The sequence below is a fragment of the Pteropus alecto genome, unplaced genomic scaffold (assembly GCF_000325575.1).
Source record: "Pteropus alecto unplaced genomic scaffold, ASM32557v1 scaffold189, whole genome shotgun sequence".
NCBI lineage: Eukaryota > Metazoa > Chordata > Mammalia > Chiroptera > Pteropodidae > Pteropus > Pteropus alecto.
The window spans coordinates 13,338-22,316 of NW_006442117.1; positions in this window are offsets into that span (position 1 = coordinate 13,338).

Below are 8,979 nucleotides of genomic sequence, written 5' to 3' on the forward strand. Positions count from 1 at the left end.
TGTGCCGTAACTTTCCTTGACTTCTCACAATTAGTCTCTCTGTTATAATTTCTCATGATGAATACATAAACCCACAAAATCATTCTATACATGTTAAGTTTCTACTATGTACGATTCTAGGTATTTGGGAGCAGTTGTGAATAAGAAAGCCTCAGGCAGCTCATGGTCACCATTTATTGTTCTGTCCTCACAAATGTGTAGTTTAATATTTATTGTCTGAAAGCTTCATGAGGAAAAAGACAGTGTCTGTTTTGTTTATTGTCGAACTGCCCGCACTTCATACACCGCAGAGCTGGCACTCAGCAACTGTGCGCTAAATAAATCTACAGATCTGTCTATATTTACTTATGTGTTTTATGTTCCAGGCTAGTGGAAAGTAGTCACAATAGCACACAGAATTTCTTTTTCTGGTCCCACTGTCCTCTGTTTGCTCACCCAGCTGCAGTCTGGGGGCTCCGCTGTTCTGTTCAGGCCGACACGCCGGCGCCCCAACTTTTCCCCTGTGAGCACACGAGTTCATCGTCATCTTCTTATCCAGGGGCTGGAAGGCCTGGACCCAGCTTGCACGCCTGCAGCGGGCCGAAGCAGCAGGCTACGGTCGGTCACCAGGGCTGTGCCGAGGACACGGTATGGGGGTGGATGACGAGCCAGAAAGGACAGGAGTCAGGAGTTGGCCTTTGCACGCCAGTGACACAGAAGCATCGTCTTTTCCAGGAGGATTTTAGAAGAAAAAATTCAGATCTTTAAAACCACCTTTCATATCCATCTCCTTTGAAACGGTACCTAGAATTGCTCCGTGTTCCTGCAGTAACACTGTGCGTCGACCGGCGGGGTGCCAGGAAGTACGGGGCGCTTCACGAGGACAGAGCCAGAAAGTCTCAGGACACACACTGTGCACAGGCGGCAGAGCCCCCAGGACTGCGATGGCCAACCCCTCTCTGCGTCTAGGCCCCCACGGTATGTCAGTGCCCCTTTAGTGGAGAGAGCCTCAGAGGTTCGCAGAGTAGCTAGGTCGCCCGGGAATCGCTCGCCCCGGCACACCAGTTCCCCCGTGGAAGGCATCGCCCTGCCCGTCACTGGGAAAAGACATCGCCAAGGTGAGGCACTATCACAGACGTGCTGCGCCCCCGCATGTTGGTGTAGGAAAAGTTGAGATCGACTTTAATGAGATGATCTGATCAGAGACCACACTTGCTTGGTGACCAGGTGTCTTAGTCTTCTAGACATGATCCAGTTTGTGTTCTTGGACCAAACACAGCACCCTCGGATCTAGCCCGACATTTAAAAAGTTTATTCAGGTCGGAAGATACGGCAAAAGGATCAGGGGCATTTCATGCCCCCCATTGGCACACCTGGCTAACATGGAGTGTCATGTCTGAACATAATATAGATCATGCCCACAGATCATTTCACCTGGGTCACCTTCCTTGGTGAAAATTATGTCTGTTCTTATTCTATTTATAGAATATAGACTATCTACCTTAGTGGAGATAATTCAATATTAAAAAATAGGATTCTAGGGGGGAGGTAGATGGGGTAAAGGGGGTCAAATATAGGGTTTAGGGGGAGGGTGACGTGGGTAGAGGGGATCAAATATATGGTAGCTGAACTTTGGGTGGTAAACACACAACAGAATATGCGGACGTCAAATGATAATATACACCTGAAAATTATATAATTGTATTAATATATGGACTTTGGGTGGTAAACACACAACAGAATATGCGGACGTCAAATGATAATATACACCTGAAAATTATATAATTGTATTAACCAATGTTACCCCGATCAACTTAATTAAAAATTTTAAAAAGAGGGAAAAGGATAAAACAACAACAACAAAAAACAGGATTCTAGAAGGCCACTTACTTCCTTGGGGACACTTCAGTTAAAAATCATAATGAGAATCTGGGGGACTGAGCGGAAGAGATGACTCTGAGTTTCCTCGCCCTCCACAAAAAACACTCATCCATCCGCTGGTCGCCAGTGTACGGGCAAAGCGGAAGGCGAGCTCTGAAACAGGTAGAGTCATGAATCTGCTTCTAGACATGAGGGGAAGATGCTAGGATGATGCAAATAAGTTTCGAAGACAGGTGGGATCCACCTTCAAGGTTCTGGGCAGCTGGGGAGGTTTAGCAGTTACCTATTGGCCGCACCCCTAGCAAATTAACCCAGAACGCAGCGGCTTAAAACCGCATTGATTGTGTCCCAGTTTAGAGGGCGGGAGTTAGGAAGCAGCTGAGCTGGGTGGTTCTGGTTTAGGAAACTGGGGTCCAGGTGTTGGCAGGAGGCCTCAGTTCTTTACCACAAGGGTCGCCCCACGGGTGTGCTTCGGTGTTCCCATGACGTGGTACCTGGCTTCGTAAGGGAGAGAAGTCACACATCATTATTTCGGCGGTATCTTACTGGTGATCTGAATCGCCCCCATCAGTGTGGGAGCGGACTACACAGGGTATGAGCACCAGAAGGCGAGATCGTAGGGCCAGCCTCCACGAGAGGTGCCAGCCCTAAAACGTGAAGAACATGCTGCAGTTGGTTAAAAGTAAGAACTGCCTTATCAGGTGGATAAAGAAATGAGTAGGGACAAGTACGGGACAACCAGGGGCCCAGGATCTTAGGGGAATTTCGAGAGGAGGGAGGGGAAGAGTATGCAAAGTAGCCACACTGTGGCTTACGGTGCGGATGCAGAGGGTCTGGACGGGACGTGGTGGAAAACTGCCTTTCTCGTCTAGAGACTTCGAGAACCAGGTGCGAACTGGGAGGGTTAGGATGGTCACCGAATGAGAAAATCGCCTCTGCCCAGGACAAGCCCTGGGAGGTCCACACCGCAGATGACCCTGGCTGCTCACTCTGGGTGGGACTGGTACTGAGAGACGGTGAGGATCCTGCAGATTTGGTGGCAGTGCCAACGCAAATCGGCTTCGGCTGTGTGGCTGATGGAGCAAAAGGCAGCGTGGCTTCGAAACGGAAATGTAACCTTCAACGGCACCGACTCCACAGCACCTGCCCCGACGGAGCGAGAGCGGAAGGGGCGAGGTCTGCTGTTGGCTTCACCAGCCAAAGTAATATCTGGCTAGAGCTTAGATCAACTGCGACTCAAAAAAAATGTCCGCTTACATCCCTGTGCCATTTCGCTTTGCCCATCCATTCACCCTTCCGCCCAGTACGCATCGACCATTCCCTTTGATTCTCTGGGGAAAAAACAAAAGTGTTGACTTTTCAATTCAGTGTTTTGCAAAGGTCATTACCATGATATTCTGTCTCTGCAGGGTGTCAGCGCCCTAATCGAGGACGAGGGACTCAATGCTCATTGAGGGTGCAGCCAGACCCAGGTCGGCCTGTCTGTCTATGCTGTTTTGATCACATCTCCTGAAATGATTTACCTGAATTCTACTTAACTCAGTAGCTTTCTCCTGACTAAAATTATGTGTTTTGCGAAGGTCATTACCATGATATTCTGTCTCTGCAGGGTGTCAGCGCCCTAATCGAGGACGAGGGACTCAATGCTCATTGAGGGTGCAGCCAGACCCAGGTCGGCCTGTCTGTCTATGCTGTTTTGATCACATCTCCTGAAATGATTTACCTGAATTCTACTTAACTCAGTAGCTTTCTCCTGACCCTCGTGAGCTGTTGTCTCCTTGGCAAGACTTATTGTTCCTAAGAACACCTGAAGTAACCCCAGAGAAAATGACAATATCTCCATACCTTTTTTAAAAAATTACACATAAGTATCCTTTTGTAAACATCTATATCGGTCTCACATTATAATCCTAAGAATTAGACTATGGGCACTTGAGCAAAATTTTTTGATGTATACACAAGTAAACTTTTAAAAATAGACCTTGGATTATGAAATATAATTCTCAATAGGTAATATGTTATTATGTATTGGTAATACATACTGACAACATACTCTCTATAAGTAGCATTAACCACATTGTCACAGACTGAATCGTATCCCCCAAAATTCATGTACTGAACTCCCCTAGGACCTCAGAATATGACTCTTTGTAGACAGGTCCTTAAAGTGGTGATTAAGGTAAAGCGAGGTCATTGGGGTGGCCCTGACCCCATGTGACCGGTGTCCTTATAAGAAGAGGCGCTTAGGACACAGACAAGCTCCACCTGTGGACACAGGGAGACGACGCCTGTCTCCAGCCAAGAAGGGGGGCTCGGAAAGCACCAGCCCTGCCAACGCCTTGACCTTGGACGTCCAGCCTGCAGATCTGTGAGAAGAATCATCTCTGTCTGAGCCCCCGTCTGCAGTGTTTTGCTGCAACAGCGCAGCAAAGCACTATACACGCGTTTACGGCTGGGGGTCCCACATTGACGTACCTGTCCAGGTGCGCGGCCTGCGGCGTCTGTGTGCGGCTCGCCGGCCCCGGGCCGTCTCCCGCCGATGGCGTCCGTGACCTGTGGGATGGCCACCCAGCTCCCCTGACCAGCAGCTCCAGCTCTGTGAGCAAACTGAGCATCTGGGCTCCCCTCCGAACCCGCGACTCACTGGAACGTTCCTTCTGTCAGTCAGTGACGATTTTGGCTTGTCATGTCGTGGTACTTGGGGTTGTGCTGCCCCAAACCCACTTACTCCCAGTCGCGCCTCTGCCAGCCTTGATCAAGTCCCCGCCCTCCCTGGTGGGGACCAGCTGGTCACCCGCTGCCCCCGCCCCTGACAGTCACTTTTCATCCGCAGCCCGAGGGCCCCGGGAGCCGGAGGAGGACGCGCTATCACCCAGCTCGCCGGCCTCCCACGGGGTGACACCGCGCCCCCGTGCCCCACAGGCCTGGCCTCTTCATTCTTTCGATGGTCTCGTCTTCTTCCCCTGCGAACTTTTCCCTGCACACGAGGCTCTTGCTGCCTCTCCGACCTGAGGCGCCCCTGCCGGGAACGCTCTGCTCCCAGACACTTTCCCTCCGTCCTTCGCGGCCTCCGCCCAGAGGCACCTGTGCGAGGCCGGCGCTGAGCGGAGGTGACAGCGTGCCCCGCGTCCCCTGCCCCGCGTCCCTCTCTCTGTGCTCAGCACCCTCGAACACGGCACATCGTCCGCCGGCTTTGCTTACACTGTCCCCCCCCGCGTAGTGTCAGCCCCACGAAGGCGTGCCTGGCCTCTGTCGTGCTCACTGACGTGTCCCCACCGGCTCCCAACACGCAGTGCGTGCTGGTGAACACATACGGGGGCAGCAGATCAGTGGACCTGTCCCCACGCGACTTCCTGGGTTCGGACAGGCCAGTCTGAGGAGAAAGGCAAACCCGTGGTGGCTCGAGACAGTGGGGGACTGACCTCATCGCTCTTGTCTTGTGTGCGTGTGACGGTTTGGGGGTGAGGTTACAGGGTATGTTAAAAACCCTTTCTCACTCTCAGAGTCGCCGGCTGGGCAGCCTTGGAAAACTCAGTCTTCCTGAGCTGCCGTTTTCTAATCTATAAAATCGGGGTGATAACCGTACCCCTTTAGATTTGGGGAGCGTTAAACATGACAGTGCATGTAAGATGGAAATTTGCACACGTGACGTTTGAGCTGCCTAGGAGATGTCCACGAGGAGACACCGGGCGGGCAGCTCAATACACATCTGGACGTCGTGAGCCCCGCCCATGGGGCTGCAACGTGTTGAAGCTCTGGGGTCGCCCGGAAGGTGGTGGGGGGTGGCGAGGAGGAGGGTTGTTTTGAAGCGCAGGTTGGGTCAGAGCTGTCTGCGCACCTGTCTCGAGGACGGATGTTCCAGCTCCCCATCCATGTCTTCAGGCATCTCCTGACTTTCGGTGGCACTTGGCACCCCCTCACTGCCAGCGCACCCTGTCTGGCGTCACAGGTATGTTACAAATATTTTCTCTCTTACCAGAATTGGAAAGTCCTCGAAGTCTGCTCGAAGCACGTCTGTACAGATGTCCTTTGTTCTTGCTTAGCCAAGATCCCTCCATCCCATAAAGGAGCTGACAACTAGACCCCTCCTCTTCCAAAATCAAACTCACGTCACGATTCCAGTGGATGGTCACCCTCTAATACAGTATCCTCGGATGCGTACGACGGGGAAAACGGGCCCCTGTCACACGATTTCTTCTCAAAGATGGACTCGGGTGGGTCTGCGAGGCCTCGCAGTGCACACACAGCCACTCGAGGTATCACGCTGACACTCGACCCCAGCAGTGGGCGATTCTGTTTTCCTCTTCCCCCTCGTGGGATTGTGGGTGCTGCTTTGCCCTCAGCGGGGGAGAGGTAGGAACGAGATGGTCGCAGTTCCTGGGAGGGAGCAGGACAGTCCTGCCCCTTCAGAATTTCTGGCCAGGGCGATTACATTGTCGGGAAAGGATTACATGGCCAGTTCTTCAGGAGGCTGAAAATCAGAGGCGGCCAGGTTTCTGCGGTCGCTAAGAGGGGTCTCTAAAGAGTGTCATCGCCTGCGGGGCAGCCGAGTGTCCGTAATGTGTGTTCAGGGGAGGGAAATGGAAGCAGCTCCCGCAAAGCTCTGGCGGGGGGCGGGGAGCTTTTCTGTCAGAAGGGTCAGAGCAGCTGGGGGCCAACCCGGAAGGCAGCTCCAAGCGACGGAGACACCTTTGTCACCGGGAGGCTGCGGAGCTGCGACAGCTGGGAAGGCCCGAACAAGGCGTTTCCAAGGGGACAATAAACAGAGCGAGGGGGCTGCCTTGCACGCACCTGTTTCCTGCGCCAGCAGCGGCCACAGTGCAGCTTCACCCGCCACCTCGGCTCTGGACTTGAGTTAGCACACAGTGCGGGGTCTGCTTTCCGGCACGGCCTGCGCAGGACTGTTATAAACAGGGAAATCAGCTCCGGGTATTTTAGATGAGGCTGCAGGGAGCTGAGCTACTTGAAGCTAGAAAGATGGGCCAATATGAGTGGGGATGGGACAATATTCGATATAAAAGGCACAGGTTTTAAAAGAGGGTGAAGCAAGAGACAGGGGCTGCAGAATACAAAGCTAACGCACGGCCAGATGGAGGCGTAGAGCCAGATGTTCGAGGGCCTGAAGCTTCTCAAACTTGGGGGCCTTCATTAAGAGGAAGAATAAAAAGTTAAGAACAGAAAATTAGGTACCAAAATAAATACTGATTAAAAATGAGAACTATATCACGAGCTAGAAAATTTATAGAAACACCATAAACTTCAAAAAATCCACAAGAAAACGTTTAACGAGACTGCCTGACGCACCCCGATATACCATTTTTTCCTACGTTTTTTAGCCGATGCCCTTCCCCCCGCCCCCAACTTGACCGAGGTGTAGTCGACAATGAAAAGTCGTGTGTATTTCCGGTGCACACTTGCTGGTCCGGTCCGTCCACAGTGTGAAACACTGACTCGCACGTCCGCCCCTCACATAGCGGCGAGATCACTCAAGAGCTACCCTGGCGGCAAATTTCGTGGCCCCGCAAACACCTCCTCGGACCGCCCCCCCTCACCTGCGTGCCTCTGACCACTTCTTCAATGTTGTAATTTTGAAATCACGCTTTCCAGAGGAGAATGAACATGCGCTTCACGCGCAGGTAAACTTGCCGTGGGTGACACTGCTACAGGTTTGTGTCCCCCCAGGCATAGGAGTCCACATCGATTCAGTTTCACGTGGTTTCCTCCAAAAAATGCGTGGTGCCTTGATGATCGTACGCGCTGCGCAGAGCATGTTCCTGACAGGAGGGAACTTCGTTCTGACCGGGTGTGGTCGAGACAGCCAGAACCACGCGAACAATGCCATGCGGCTCGTGACAGGAAGAATTGCCAGACGAGCTGATGGCTCCATCCATCCCAAACATCGTCACTCCTTAGCTAGTGGAACCCATCCTGTGCTGGGGGACACAGGGCAGCTCAGGGGGACACCAGCGTGACTGCACAGAGGGCAGTAGGCGTGTCACGCGTGGCCATTCCCACACCTAGGTGACTAGCAAGAACATGACCGCACAAGGCCTGGAAAGCAGGTAAACAGACCCCGTCAGGGCCGGGGAGAAGCGAGTCAGGTGCCTGAGGCTCGGAACTTCAAGGGGTCCCCCGCGTCAGGCGCAGGCCGGTGCAAAGTTGGCCCCCTTAAATTTTGCTGCCTTGCTGCCTCCCTGACCTCACCCCAGTCCCGGCACTGTGCGCATTAACCCGAAACACAGTGTCTCCCCAACGTCGCTTGCCTTGGCTCGTTCTGTAAAACGTCCGGGGCACCTCAAAGCCACTCACTATCAGGCGAAGAGTCGAAAGAAACAGTAAACATAACTGGTGGTGATCACGATACGCTATTTTGCAAAATTTACAAAACCAGAACCGGGCGCTCACATGGCTGGGGCGCCCAGGGCCTTGGGAGGCGTTCTTGGCAAGTGAGGTGCCCCAGACTCAAGCATCTGGCCTCTTGAGGAGCCCACGTCTGCATCCCCACCGCGCGTAGCTTCCAAGTCGGAGTTTGTCGCAAGGACTTACCTTTTCTTTTGGGTCACTAAGGTCTTAGGCTCCTGAGCTGGACTGTCGGGGTTTGGACTCGGTGGCTTCCACTTCCTAGCTTGTGGGACCAGAGCATCTTAACAGCAGAGCCTCGAATTTCTCACCTTATGTCCATCGGATGGGTACACGCCACGTTAGGATGAGAGGAACGAGTTCTCGCAGAGCACATAATAAAAGCTCTATATTTATTAGCTACTGTTAATTTTATTAGTTGTAGCATCACTATTTGCGTTACGATAATAATGTTAATAATATATAATGATATAATAAAGACTTGGGGCTCGAAAGAAATTTGCTGGTTCGGGGCCTGCCAAAGACAAAGCATTAACAACGGACATGGCATCCTGTAGCTCCCAAATGGGAATGAATTATTTTCGAAGCAAAACCCACACGGTGGGCTGCATGTGGTCTTAAAAATGCTGCCTGTAAACAGTCTGCTTCAGACCGCATGTCCGCAGAAGACACTTCATGTCCTCCTGGGGGGCGGCGGGGAGCGCCGTGGCCGGCGGGGGGCCCCGGCACACAGGCTCCGACCGAGAAGGGGCCGTAGGG